Below are 15830 nucleotides of genomic sequence, written 5' to 3' on the forward strand. Positions count from 1 at the left end.
CCACTGAAAGGGGCCGGTGGTGTTGCAAGCAGGGCTGGCTGCCTGTGGGGCAGCCCGCTTCACTCGGCAGGGCCAGGAAACGCCTCTCCTGTGTTTTGCGCTGGAGCCAGGGTGTTAAAGACTGATATCCTGAGCCTGCTCCCTGGTACTGGGCTGGGGCTCAGCAGCACTCCTTTGAGAGGCTGCGTGGGGGTGTCCTGCCTGCCAGGCACTGAGTGGAGATGGGGGCTGTGAGGCTGCTGAAGGAGGAATCAAGCCGGGAGATTTTTGTCCTGGTTATTTTGTGCAGTGCAGGTGAATTTAACTTATTGCCCTTTGCACAGAGTCACGGATGGACTTGCACCTGAGGGCTGAAGAAGCCCTTGACTCTGCTGCCTGCTAGTGCTGCCTGTGCCACAGGGCTCACTGCTCCTGCCCTCACAGCTGCCATCTTGCAGACTTTCTGGCCCCACCAAGACACATAACACTGCCCACACTGTTGATTCTGCATGTGGGGCAGCACCAGGTTTTCAGCAACTTTCTCCAATGTTCACATTTCCCTCACATCGCTCATGTTCCCTGCTTTGGGCTCCCACTGCATGCAGTTTCCTGTCCCACCAAAGCAGGGCTCAGTGGTGGAACAAGTGTCCTAGATACAGGCAAGAGGCAAATGGGTGCTACCTCCCTCCTGTCTGCAGCCCCACAGTGCCCCAGAACCCCTATCTGTCCCCACCAGGTGCTACAGGAGGTCCCGGCTGCATAGAGCTGGCAGAGGGAGCCAGGATTGGGGTCATCCTGCATCTTCCAATTTTCATCACCTCCTCCTGTTAGTCTTGTCTTTAATAGTCCAAAAAGAGACCCTTGGTTGGACCAACACAAGCCCATGCATTTCAAAGAGCTCTAAGACATTTTTAGGATGAATTTCTGTAATTCTGTTCCCTTAAGAGAATAGATGGATATGCCCTAATCTAGTTGTAATTCTCCTTCCAAGTTTGCTTAAAAAGTAAATGAAGACATTACAAAAATCCAGCTGACCAAAAAAACCAGCTCAGGCCAGTCATTTCAGGCTAAACTAATGCAATTATCATTCTTATCCATATTGTCATGCAGTTAGTCCCGCTGAGCCTAGCGCTCAACTGTCCTGATTTTTCATCATAAATTCTCTTTGTTCCTCTTCAAGTATTACTCCTGATTAAGGGCTGTGATTTGAGAAACTTAATGTCATATTTTAAAGGGACAGTTGATTTTTCTTTTACCAAGTTTGTTTTGTGTGGATAAATTCACATGTTACATTGTCATATTTTTGACTCTTTTTTACTTTTTGGTTTCTTTTGTGGATACTCTTCTTAATTCTTCTGAAATATCATAGAGCTTGTGCTCTCAGCAAGGGAGATAAATGTGCTTGCAGGTGTTGCTCTGCATGGGGAGGAGAGGTGAAATGGAAGCAGGAACCAGGAATGCAAATTCCTGCTGCAATTTGGGTCACACGTCCAAAGGGAATTATCATTCCTCACATGCTTTCTCACACAGCAGGACACGGGAATGCAGGGATTGCTGCCTTGGACCAGGCTCCCAGCTTGTCTGCTCCCCTGTCTTGTCTCTGAAGGTACCCGACTGCCGAGTGCCATAAAACCAGAACAAGGAGCGCTGAACGGCCAATTATCACTTGCCTATAGGAAAAACATTTCCTAACCTTAGGCATTTGTCTTGTCCCCTGAAGAACTTCGGTGTATATCTATTTTGCATTATTATCTCAAATGAGGTAACCCATACCCACAACCGATATAAATGCCCATGCATTTTTCTGACCTCCTGAATATCTTGGCAATCTCCTGTGGCAGTAAATCCCAGTCTTGCAACAAGCCGCCAAACACATCCCCATTTCTCCAGCCATTTGCTGTTCATTTTTAAAATCAAATCAAACATTCCCATTCCCTTCTACTGAGCAATAATTTAGATTTTCTTGTGCCAGCCTCCCTTGGGCTTTTCTGTCTCTGTCTGTTTTGGTCAGTCAGCACCACCTTTATCAGTATTCCCTTCCACCCCCGGGTCCACCTTTACACAAGAGCTTTCCCATCATCTTCATCAGGAGTCTCTTTGGTCTTTGATGCACAAAACGCTCTGCCCTCCTGGACATCCCTGCTGTTGATTCACCAGAACTGCAGATGTGGGATGAATTATTTTGAGGTCTGGGCAAACTGAGTCACACTCTAGATACAACTGTGCTGAGATCAGGAGCTGTCTCAGCTGTGTTGCTGATAAGATTCAATCTTTTTACTGTGATCCAGGCCAAGACTACAGTGGGCACCTCAGCCAGGGCCTTGTTACACCATCTACCATCTTCTGTTTCACCCTGGCAAGGCCAGACCTCCTCCCTCACCATCCTTGTGGCTCTCAGGAGGCTTCCTACCATATTGAAGCCGTTGACCTGTCGGTGCCAGGATGGCTAACACAGCTGCACAAAGCCTTGCTTGCACCAGAAATCTAATTTTGCAGTAGAAAGATGTACCCCCAAGAGCCCCTGGCTGTGAGTTGTAGTAAAGACAGTGGTGAGTCTGCTCTTGGTAGTAATGGCTGGTAGAATGGATATAAAAGGAAAAACCAAAGTAGGAGAAGGATTTAAAAAGCAATTACAACTGTCAGAGAGGCACACACACACACAAAAAAATTAGCAAGACATGTTTTTATGGCACTTCAAGAGCAATGGGAGCGAGGGCTCAGTTGACAGCATCTCTTGGAAGGTGCCTGGGAAAGCAAAAGCAGATCACTCAAGTTTCCCCCGTTCAGCTGTGCCCTGTACCTGCCCAGAGGTGATCTGGGCCCTGGGGGCCATATGAAGCTTGCAAGAAGCTGCCAGAAACACTACTGCCACTACAGAGCACTCCCTTGTGCTATTTATTTGGACTGCTTATGGATTCAGGAGACAAGGTTGTTTTTCTTTCTCTTTGTAGTTTTAGCTTAAGGTTTGATACAGTGGACATCCAGGGCATGGCTGCCTGTGACTGTGCCTATGTAAAGTGGCTCGTGCTGGCAGGAGGCAGATGACAGACAGACAGAGATACTACTGCCATAATTTTAAGGCTGGGTGAACATGCTGCAGCTGGAACAGCACTAAAAATGGGCATTTGTATGCCCTTTACAGACAGCTGTATGATAGGCAGTGCTGGTAGGGTTACTTGCTTCTGAAGTTATTCAACACATCCCATTATATGATCCCATTTTCAGTCAACTAAAGCTTTGTCAGATTTTTTGAGGTGATTTTTTCCATGCTGGATGTCTGCCTCAAGCTGACTTTTTTGAGGGAAAGATTCATCCAGACTGGTTTGGCCAGCTCCTGGCACCCAGTGCAAGAGGCAGGGGCAGGAGAATCTGTTTCACACCACACCAAGCGTTTCTGGTGACCTTTTCACTGAACAGCTCTAGCACACCCCTGCTTTGGAGCAGGGATTTGAAATTTGGCAAGAGGGACAGATGTTGTGTCAGGGATTTGCTTTTTGTTTTCCATAAGCAAATTTGTTCTGCTTGGTCAAGTTTTAAATCCTGAAGGACAGTGAAGGAGCTACAGCTTGCCTGTGGTCACCAGCCTGCATATCTACTGTGCCGAGGAGGCCACTTGACTGGCTGATGGGCAAAGGTCCTGGTGGCCATCAGTGGCAGCTGTGGCTCAGTATAGGCAGGCACGGAGTGAAATGACCTTTTGGCCACCCAGGGTTTGCATGACCAGAGCAGGAACAGCCTGACTTGAATGTGGTAGGGGAAACGCTGACTTGAAGGCATCTCTGGCTTGCTGCATTGTGCATCTTGGTATACAGCCCTGCTAATGAGCCATGGGGCTGTCAATACTGTGTGACACCATGGGATTTCTATCTTTTTTGTGACTTGAAAAACTACACCCAGAAAGCTGTATTAGAAATGATTATAATCACACAGTCAAATATTGAGAAGTTTAGAAGTGCCAGGAATGAACTGACCTGTGCAAATTCAATTCACTTTCCAAAACTGGTTTAAAAGAGATATCTGTCACTACTTTCTTCATCCTACACAGCTGGCCTACACATCTGAAGTTTCACATAGTTTTAGTTACGGTGTATTGATAACCCACAGTCTTTTGTTGCTTTTTCAATATAGCTTCAACCGGAAGTGTTTCAAATCAGTTGAGATTTCACAAATGTACTGTTGCTGTGTATCCTAAAAGCAATACTCCTTCTTGCAGCTTGTGCAGCAATGGCATGAAAGAGATGTTTAGGACTGAGAACCAATTTTTGCCATTTGCCCGCCAGCTTTTCTGTGGATGTCTGTGAACCTGCAGGCTTGTGCAGAAGGAGCCTGGCTCTGTGATACACCACACCATGGGGTGGCACAGGATATTCGGTGTGTTCTTGGCCACATACACCGACCCCATCATAATTGTCTAATACACCAATCTCTCCCTATCATCTGATCATTGCCTGTACCAAGACCCACATCAACTGATATTTATAAAAGAAATACATCCAATAATTTTAACAGTAACAGTGCTATGTAAGGGGGCAACCGAAGTTTCTACAGCATACTATTTCTAATACTGTTAATTCTTCCACAGTGAGATGTATGAATGCAGTAATGAATGATCTTACTCTAAAGGGACTTGGCTGGGCTCAGATGGCAGGAATACATCCTGTGGGATGGCCATAAATAGCCCGTATGGCCTTGGACAGACTGTGACCCAGCACAGGTATGTTTCAGGGTCACTTTGCAATGGCATTGCTTGGAGATAAGCACCTGAGTACTCTAGTGGACCTGCAGCAATAAGGGTCCTCAGGAAAGCCCAGTTTTATAGAAGTCAATTGTTCTGTGGCTCAGTTCATCATTTCAAAATGGCAATACAAGCAAATCCTTGGTCTTTCAGGGGCACCTTATCAGGCTGTTGACTAATCCTCCTGCCAGACTAGGTGCTTTGGTCTTCTCATGCTGTGGGACTTTCTACAATAAGAGAGGGATGGGAGAGAAGGTGAAGCTTTCCTGAGGGTCAAGTCCACAACTGCAGAATGAGGTTTCCTGGAATGAAGGACCACTGCAGCCACTCCATGTGCTCTGCATGCCTAAACCACAAGGATGTGCATGCTATGAGAAAAGCCCTGAAGAAAGCACTTGGCCCAGCCCCTGCTCCCTCTGCAGAAAGACTGGGGGAAGAGGAGTTGCTGCATGCTCTCAGGTCCTGACAGGCTCTGATAGACTGCTACTGAATAAGAAAGCCAATGGATGCAGTGAGCTTGAATAAGCAGGAGCAAGGTAAGACAGGGCCCTATTTTAACACAAGTCCATAAAGGAATGGGTGACAACCAAATAATGCTAAGAAATGCAGTGGAACTCAGGCTGGAGGGAGTGACAGAACAAGAGAGCTGTGGCCACTGTGTCTTTGGGTCTACCATGTTTATTAGAAGATATCAGTCTTGTTTCATTAATAACAGTTCTCCTTTTATTTAGTGTACTACCCCGTATGTTTCATGGTTATTACCCATGGATGCCCAAGGGGTTTGCACAGGTGAGGGGCTTAACTGTCCTATGTGTAGTCAGTTCTGTGCATAACACTGACACGAAGTGAGAGGAGTTTGCAGCTAATCAAAATGCTACACTTTAAAATAATTTTTACTAATTACTAATATTTAGCAGCACTATTTTAACTGCAATTTCTATGTTCCATGGGGATTTGAACTCTGCTAATTTCCCACTAACTCTCTTGGCACCATTTAGCACATCAAAATGACCATGAAATTGAAAAACCTTAGTCATTTCGCTTCTCTAGAAATTTGTGCTGGCAGTAGCAGGAAAAATATTTGGTAAAGCAAAAATATGACCAAATTCAGGCCCTTCCTCCCCTTCCTCCCCAAAAAGCAATTGTGCTATAGTTCTGTCTGACCTGGAGGAGCACGGGAGCTGCTCTGGCCACAGGCTGAGTTGCCCTGTAAGGCTGGGCAGTGAGCTAGTGCTAAATGGTGTTCTCTTGGCCACAGAGTGAGTCAATATCTGTCAAAATCGGTATCCTGATCTTCTAATTCCCACTCTTGGCGCTGGCCACTGGAACAGAGCTACGACCCCTGTGCAACATCAGACACCAAACACTGGCAGAATGAGCGCTAGACCCCAAGTGTGTTGTTTCCTGGACTCCTGCTCTGCTTAGCAGACCACGCTCCCTGTTCCTGTAAGACAGAAATGTCCTTTAAAAAGGGTGAAAAAGAGAAGAGGAACATGAGACTTCTGTTTGAAATTGGGCATTTGCAGCATCCCCAAATAATCACAGCAATACAAACACACAAATAACATCCGTTCATGAATTTGCAAGAAAAAAATGTGCAGTTTTTTAGCAATAAAATCTTTCAATCAGCCCCTGACAATCACTCTGAAAAATTGCATAAACATTCAATCCAATAAAAATAAAAAATGCATCTTTTTTTTTTTTAACTAAAAGGGAAGGCTTGCATCCTTTCAGCAAATGCTTGACAGATCAATGTCAACTCTCATTCATTTGCTGCTTTTAACTATTTGAGTTTGTTCCCCTTATTTGGGTCTTAGCCACCCACCTTTGTCCTAGATGCTTTGATTACACCAATTCTGGGTCTTTCCTGAGAGTGCTGGACACAGTGCTTTCTGGTCCTCTGTTGCACACCCAGCATCTCACACCTTGCCCCGCACAACTCCACCCCTTATACCCCCACTCTGTCTCCCTGTTTACAGGCAGTGCGTATCCAGAAGTTGTGTTACTGCCCCGGCCCCACGGCTGCATAACTTGCTGATGCTGTGCACACCACGTAACCTTTCCTTGCCTGAGCCCCCTGTCCATTATGGCAACAAGGATGCATCAGTCTTGGTGGGATGAGCCTAGCAGCAAGAATTTGTTCTTCTGTGTTTGCTTTCCCCTCTTGTAAACTGAGCATCATAATACTTTCCTAGATCAAAGGGGGTACGGTGAGAAGTAAATAATTAATGTATGTAAAGCACTTTGAAAGATGAAAGATGCTATATAAATACAAAGTATTAACTACAAAAAACCACAGCCCTGGTTACTGATGTAACCCTCCGGTTTATTCTGGAAGAAATGCATGAAATCTAAATAATTGCCACTAACAAATTAAGAGTTAGATTATGCCAAGCCCTTTAAAAGAGCTGAGGAGGCAACTGAAAGTCTTGCCTCCTTCTGTGGCTGAGTTAAGGCTTCTGTATGAGCAATGGGAGCTTAACAGGAATTTGGACAGTAGGGCAATTCCTGGATCACCAAATCATCTCAAGCAATCATGTCAAGTGGAATAATTCAAAAATTGATAGTGCACTGTCCTGAAACAAGTTATGTTTTGTGCTGTTACCCAGCTTCACTGCTCCAATAGTTAGAAACCTTCTTCTGGTTTCCAAATGAAATGTACTCATGGCCAATTTGTATCCATTTGTCCTTGTGCCAACATTGTTTTAAGCTTAAGATATTTATAGACCTATCGTCTCCTCTCTGACCTTTAATTTTGTTGTATTGAACACGACAATCCCTTTCAGCTTCCTGCTGTTAATTAGGGTCTCCAGCCCCCCACCAAGCACCCTACCAACATGTTGTTATGATTGTTGCAGCCACATTCCATCTTTCTTGAACAGAGGTGAATAAAGCTGTGTGCAGCCTCCTCATGGGGTCCACCAGCACTTGTTCTCTGTCACTGGTCCTTTCCAGGCCCTGTTGGATGTGCCTGATACAGCCTCTATCACATTCACCTTTTTCATGGCTGTGTCACATTGCCATTTCATAATAATCCTGTGATCAGCCAATGTGCTTGAATCTTTCACTGGCTTTTTGTTTTCCCAGAGAAATTCTGACACTTGAGCCTTATGTGCCAAACCTTACATTTGGCACAATTGGATTTTGTCCTATTCCCATTGTTCCCATCCTCAAGGTCATGCAGTTCTTCCTGTTTGATAGGCTGGAGCCTCTGGTGTATTGACAAGCACTCGCATTTCTGTGTCATCAGGAAATTTCATGATGCACTCCTCCCTCTTTTGTGTGACAGGCAAATACTAACCAAAAGCAGTCCCCAAGTGGGCCTCATATAATTCCACTAGCAACTAGCTTCCACGAACAGCACATCTTGCTTTCATCTCCCATGCTGCTCTGTCTCACCTATCTTGCAGAGATGGTTGAGGTTCTTCCAGAAGGAAAGATGATACAAGTCTGTAGGGCCTGCCGGACAGAACCAGTGCTTTAAAAGAGGTTGTGTTCCCTTGGGGACATTGCAAAAGAGAGTCAGAGAAGTTGCAAAGCCCTGACATTTCATAACAATGCTAAGCCAAAAAGATATAATGCTCAGAGTAACTTTGGATGGGAAGGAATATTCTTCAGCATCTGGTGGAGCATATGCTGTCATTCTGGCGGTGCAGAAAGACCCATGTCCTCAAGAACCCTTTCACAGAAAGGTCACCAGTCTGAGGACACCAGGCCATGCTGTTATGGCTGATCAGAGGGAAACCTAGCCTGGGGAAAGGTAGAGAGTGAGACAAGGGTTGGATGGCTGTTTCAGGGAGAGGGTGGTGGGAAGAAGTCTGGTCCATAATCTGCTATCACACAGCTCTGGCCTCTGTTTTGCATACGATAAAGAGTAGGCAGCTTTGACCTTTTAAAGAGGTGATTTAGAGATGGTTTGCATCAATGCATCAATGAAGAAAGAGAATGGCTACTGATGAGTATCCTTCAGGCTTTTTTTTGAGGCAGAAGATTATGGCACAGTATGTAAACAACTCTTCAGTTTCTAGGACAAACTCAGAGGGAGACAGGAAGAAATGAACTCTGATATACTCATTTCTCCTGTCTCCAAGGCAGATCATGGGCTCTGTTTTTGACCTAGCCAAGAGCTAGGGGGATGTCTTGTCCATGCCAGAGTCAGCAACAAATTTTGGCTGGGCTGAAGATGTCCATTCTAGTGCTGAGGTGCTTCATGGATCCAAAGGTGACTCTCTGAGGAAAGCCAGACATTAGTGTGGGGCCTGGCTGGAGGAAGGTCACGACCATTTGCTTCTGAAAGACTGAGACCTCTTCAGCAAGCTCCACTCAGGAGCACAGACCAGACCTCTTGGGCAGTCAACGCCTTCCAGAGAGACCCAAATGTGTATTTCAGGCAACTGCAGTGCCTGTGAGTACATCAGACCTTGAAGTATGGTTGGAGCAGAGAATAACTCAGTGAGACTACCTCAGTGCCAGCATGAGACCTTGAGCCAGCTGCAGAAACAAAGCCCCAAGTGTCTGTGAGTGCCAGAATGTCTGAAAAATGAGATACATATGCATATGCACCACAAGGTTTGTCCCGGATCTGTGGAGAGAGCACCTTATTAGAGCTGCCTGTAGCATTACACCAACTCAGAAGAACTTTGTTTTTCATGTGTCTCTTGAAAAAATGACTTTCTAGTTTTACTACAAAGCTTTGACTGCACGGGACGAACTGAGGATGTTTGACACCCGCTGCCATGAAGGAGAGCTCCTGGGCTCCTGTGCCGACTGATCCCTCCATCGTGGCTGTGCATCCCACCTGCAAAGCCGGAACTGAGTAAAACAAGAGCTTCGGCAGGCTTTAAATATCATTGCTACACGAGGTGGGATTTTTTGCTGCCTGTCCTTCCCCTTCTCTGTGGACTCCCTATTTGGGAGGGATGTAAACCCAGAGAGCTGAACAGTGAGAGCTATGCCTTGCTTTTTTCTTTCAAGTCATCTTCACGCTGTACAGAGACAGACTCAGTCCTGCATCCAAAGCTCCTATTCCTGCAGTTGCAGCATTGTATCGGTTGCTTGACTTAAAATAGTAATAAAAATCCAAATTTCCACTTTGTGTATCTAGAAAATAAACCAGTGGTAGCCAAATGCTGAAGCTGTTGGTAGCAGAGGAGAAGAGCAGCAGGAGATGCCACCACGCCTTGTCCATGGCAAGGACAGGGGTTGCCCCATCCTGGAGGTGGGACACCACCACAGGGTTTCTGGCCCATGAGGCTGCTCCAGCCTCATGCCAGCACCAATTTCCTCAGGACACAGGAGGAGACTGAGTGGCTCGTAGCTCTGCTTCCCCTCTGCTTGTTTGTCCACCATGGGGTGCAAACAGTGAGGGGATTGCCTGCTGGGATTTGGGGGGAGAAGACTGTGGTTTCTCTGGGTGGGTTTCTTCAGGGTAAAATTGAGATCAGCAGCCTTGGAGGGAGATGTTGCTGCCTGCAGTGCTGGTTGTGTCCCAGGACTGTCATGGTCCTGACATTATATGGCAGCTAAAGGCTGCAGTTGCCTGCTCCAGGAGAAAATCCCCAGTGGGGATGGTGGGGCTTTTCTAGGGAGAGCTTTGAGCCTCCATGGCATGCCACATGCCATTGGGACCATGCTATCATACATCTCCTAAGCTTTGCCTTCACTGGGAAAAGATGAGACCTGTGCCTTTAAGTGGAAACAATTTGTGCTATGGGACCAATATAACAGCTATTAATGAGACTGATTCATATTGAGGTGTGACAGGCGTGGTCCTACTGCAGAGGCTTCTTTCTTCCTCTTGCAGGGTCAAACTCTTCCATTTCATCCCCTCCATTAATAAAAAGAGCAAGCAGGAGCCCTCGTCCTTCCCCTGCAGCCCTGTTCACAGCATAAAGACAGAGACAAGCTCCCTTGCTCTTCTGGGCATTGCCTAACATGGCAGCTTGAGCCCTGCTGCGTGCGTGTGTGTACACATCCCCGTGAGCACATCCAGAAACAGACCTAATAGTTATCCGCAGCCAGAGCATGAATAAGAGGATTTGCCTCCCTTTAAACAAGTAATAATCAACACCTGGTGAGAACGACTAGTGACCATTACATCTCATGAGTGCATTTTGACAGACAATAGCCTCTATGAACACACTTTGAAGAAAGGCAAGCTTTAGAGAGAGCACAAAGCATGTTTGTAAACTAGCCTTCCCTCATCTCCAAACTCCCTCACTCTGCTTTGGGAGATGTGAAGGACTCCAGGCTGGTGTAAATACTTGCCAGAGCATAGAAATGTGCACACTGAGCCGCAGCAGTTAGCTTTACATGATGTCTCTTTGTATCACAGCTTCTTGCCTCTTATTGCTCCAACCCAGTTTTGAGGGACTGTCAGCAGCAGCACTCAAGGACCCCACTGCAAGCCTCATACAGAAACTCGATAAAACATGGCTTCCACCCCAAAGAACCTGCAATAATAGTAGAAGGCAAGACAGAAACAATGAGATCATTATGGACAGTGTAATTACTGGTAAGTTTTCTACGGGAGACCCCTGGAAATGCTTGGGTCACTATTTGGACTCAGGGAGCCCTAGCTGGAGGTGAGGAGCGTCAGGCACAAGGCACCTAAAGGAGCTTCAGCAAAAGAGAAGCCTTAGGAATGTAAGTTGGTTGTAGTATAGTCATTGTGGAGGGTGCAAGATGCAATGTTTTTCATCTGCAAGAAGGTCTGATTTCTTTCATATGCACAGATTTACCTGGTGGTCAGGTGTGATTGCTGGAGGGAGTAAAGTGCGTTGTTAAGTTCACAGCTGCTGAGTTTAGAGTAACCTCACATAAAACATCTCCTCCTCTACTGCTTTCACATCTGTCACCCCGTCTGGGTAACCTGAAGTGCTTCACACCTTGGTCTTATTCCTAGTAATGCCAAAAGGGCATATGAAGCACACATGGGGAATAATTCAGGTTGGACAGGACCTCTGGAGGTTTTCTGGTCTAACCCAGTACTCACAGCAGAGCCAACAGAGACACAGAAACATGAACTGTCCTCAAAAGAGCGTGCTGAAAACAACTTTCACCTCCAGATGACCCTGAACTTTAAAAATGTTCATGTCAGAAGACAGACTGAATTGCGTGTGTCAGACCCATTTCTAATTGGTGTTGTCTTTTCTGTAATTGCACTTTCAAGAGCTAGATATTATTATTACCTGCTGTCAATGTGCATCAGCTTTCGGAAATCACAGCAGCTGACTTTATACCTCTGCTCATAGGAAGAACCTCTTTCATCATTTGTTTTAGACGGGGAGCCCTCTGTTTTCCTGTTACTTAGCAGGAGGAGTCTGGTTGACTCTGGTTGAGCTTTGGGTGCCTGATGGAACACCAGCAAGGCTTGATCCAACTCTGTGGCTCATGGCTGCTCTTGGGATGAAGGGAGCCAAATGCCCTGTGGTTTGCTGGGTGACATGGCGAGCCTGTCCCAGCCCTCATTCCTCCCGATCGCTGCTGCTCTGGGTTTTTGAGCTGCAACACTGCAACTGGCACTCAGTCGGGCTGCTGGTGTCTTGGAGAAATAGCTGCACAAATGTGATTACGTGGGAGTGAGTGCACATATGTGTCTGCACGGGCTGAGCCTTGCCAACCCCTCTTTATTTGCCGTGTAAAAATTGCAGCGGAGAAAAATCCAAGGTTTCTGGAGCCCTGTGTAATGCTATGTGCGCTCTCAGGCAGGAGAAGAAATAGGAAAGACTGTGTCATTGCAAAGCTGAGGCCAGATCCTGCCATTTCTGCATCTGACGTCGTGTGTGCTGTTTGACTTCTTGTCATCGTCACCCGGTTTGTGCTGCCTTTTGGCAGAGGAGAGAACAAGAGCAGGCAATGTTTCACAGAGGACAGTGCCTGGCTATGGAAAAGCTGTGCAACATGACTCATTTTGTGTAAAGGACGCTGAAATTACAACTGCGTGCCACATGAGAGATGGTAGCTGGGCTCAAATCAGAAAACATCCTCATCCAGGAAGGGTATTCAAGCATGTGCTTAATTTAAGAACATACTTAATCAGGGCCTCTGGGCATAAAAGGGTAATGATTATTCTTGTGTTGCTGAGAAAATCCAAGTGACATCCGGAAGATGTATTACTCTGGAAAATTTAGTGTTATTTCAGTGTCCTCATTTAATCTTTCAATTTCTAAAAAAGTAATTCTTCTAATTTCTCATTGCTATCCAGTACTGTGAATTCTTTCACAGCTGTTTTACCCTAGACTGTTAATGCCAAGTGGAATCAGCATATACAATCTGGTTCAGATAATAATTATGGAAGATCAATCCTGCATCCGACACTTTTCTCCGTCCCCATTAAACTTCCCAGCATGTAAGACATGCACGCTTGGCTCTGCAGGGAAGGCCAGCCATGGTAAAAGGACCTTTTTACTCTCTTGTACACACTGTTTAATCATTTCAGAACAACGCCATCCCCATCTCCAATTTTTTTCCATGTGTTTGCTCCCACATTCTTTTCTGTATAACTGTGTATTGCTGCGGAGATAAGTTATGGCATACATAATTTTAAGTATTGCTGTTGTCCAGTTGCAATGTGGTCCAACAGCCTGGTGAACAGCCAGAGCAGCAAGGCAAAGTGTAGCTGAGAGCTGCTTCTGCCCCTCACCGTGAGGCTGGTGCCTCCCTGTGCCTCCAGTCCCACCACCAGCCAGCTCCGGACCCTGCCTAGGAGAGGGTCTCTGGCTCAGCAGGACCACTGCAGATGGTGACTGATGTCTTCAGTTTCCTTGGGAAAACTGAGTGCAGCAAGTGGTGCAGCTGTTACAGACCCAATGGCTGTGAAAAGGTAAACTTTGGGCTGTGTTGACCACGTTTCATGCCCAAACCTTCCTGTTGCTGTACAGAAGACATCTGCTGAAGTGGCCTTGACTTCTTCTGGTTAAGGACTCTGGACACTGGTCACAAAGTTCAGATTTCAAAGGGGCCACAGGAGGCTGGGACCCAAGTGGATTTCCCACCTACATACTGTAGGAGGTATTCAGCCTGCTGCTTGTGGAGCATGGCCTCACTTTTGAGATACTTTTAAGATACCATATAAAAATGTATTTAGGCACCTGTTTTAAGAGAAATTCTTGGACCAGAAGATAAGCAAGGGCTGTTATTGGCTGCAATGCAATGTACTTGTTCATTTTATTGACTTTGGTTTAAATCTGTTCATCTTCCTTGGGCAGTTACTCCTCCTGAAACCAATGTGACTGTCAGCATGAATAAAGTGGGTAGAATTTGGCCCCTCTTAGAAGCAAACAGTCATAAATCTAGCTACTAGGCCAAAGCCAGGTGTTAGAAACAATGCTGAGGTTTTTCTGGAGGGAAAAAAATGGTAAAAAATGGAGAAAAGGACTAGGGAATGGAGGGAAAGAAAGAAAATATATCTAATCCTTATTATTATGGTAGATGTTAAACTGGGCATCAGTGAAATATTTGTTCTCCTCTTTGCCACTGCTCCACTATCTACCTTGGTGATGTTCTTCAAGCAGCACATCGCTCTCACAGCTGTGGTTAAATACATTGTGTGCAGCTTTGAGCCTAGAGACGAGGTGCACGAGGAAGTGCAACCTTTCACGAGGATGTTTAAAAAAGTGGATGATGGTGACAAAATTTCTTGGCTAGAAGCTGTGAAAACACAATATAGTAGCCAGCAAGGTGTTTTGTTTTGTTTTGTTTTACAGGTTTTCTTCACCTCTATTTTTTTTTTTTTTAACAATATATCTTAATTTTGCTCTGTGGATGTAGCATGAGAATTATGTGCACAGAAAGCACCTGAAATCACTTTGTTTCTAGTTTCCTTTCATACGTTCAGTAGTATAAATAACTGAAGAGGATATTGCTTAACCCATAAAGCAAAGTGACATCATAATTTATTAATACAGAAGACACAGCTCGTTGCTGTTAAACACCATAAAGAGCTGAAAATAGAGCAGTTTCTCAGAAGGCATTGCCAATATGTCAGAGGAAAGACTTCCTTGATGCTCTCTCAGCATGCCGAAGATCCTCTCCACGCACTTCGACATTTTGGTTATTCCTCCCCAAACCACTCTGCAGCCCTCAAAGGCAGCTTTGCTGCCCATTTCCCCAGCTCCGAGTCCTTCCTTCTGGTGCTTTCCTCTTGTTGCTCACTCCCATAACCAAATAATATGCTGCTCCCGTTGGCTTTGTGGGGTGGCAGCAGGAGCCCACGTGTCCCTGTGGTGTCCCAGTGGTGTCCCCATGGCATCTGCCAAGGCGGGAGCCCCGCGTAGGCAGCAAAGGACAGGCTGCATCATGTGCAGCACCCAGATCCTGGCAGGGCAGTACAGCAGGCTGCACACCCTTGGGCCCCGGTCCAGCAAAGCATTTAAGCACCTCCTTACCCCTAAGATTTGGAGTAATTCCTCTGGCGTGAGCTAAGCACAGGCTTCACCACAGCCTTGTGCTTCCCACGGTCTTCCCTTGAGAGGGTGTCTGGTGTCCCCTCCTGTGCAGAACTGCTCCCAGCTGATCTCTGCACACCCCCATCCTTCTGCCATCCCCATGGGCAACCCCCCAGGGCACCCCGCCAGTATCTGAGGGGCTCTGCCCAGGCTGCACAACAATTTTAGGATATTCCAGGAAAAAAAAAAAAAACAACAAAAAAAAGCCACTTCTGCATGCTTTCCCCAAGCACTGGTTTGAGCCGTTTGGGCAAAGTGACCATGCGCCCATGATAAGATGTCACTCCCTTATCAATTGCACATCAGCAATCTTCTGGTAGGGATAGCCCGCAGCCCGGGAGGCCCGTTTGGCAGATGTTTGGCATCACTGCTCCCTGGCCACCTGGCTGCACAAGGTGCCTAGCTCTGCCACTACGACCTGAGGGAGGAGCAGGACTTCCTCCTGGCACCCCAGGGATTTTCACAGGATAACGACTGGAATTTTCACTCCTTGTTAATTACGCAGGTTGCATGTGCTTGGTCAAACCCCCCTGCCAGCACCTATGTCTCCTGCCCTGGCCTTGCCACAGCTCCCTGCCCACTCAGTCCCTGTGGGGACAGGAGCCAGTTCGTGCTCACACCGCTGCGGCCCAGTGCTTGCCGGTCCCTGTGCAGTGCCAGCATGTTGG

This window comes from Netta rufina, assembly GCF_964035555.1.
Source record: "Netta rufina genome assembly, chromosome: 1".
NCBI classification, from domain to species: Eukaryota; Metazoa; Chordata; class Aves; order Anseriformes; family Anatidae; genus Netta; species Netta rufina.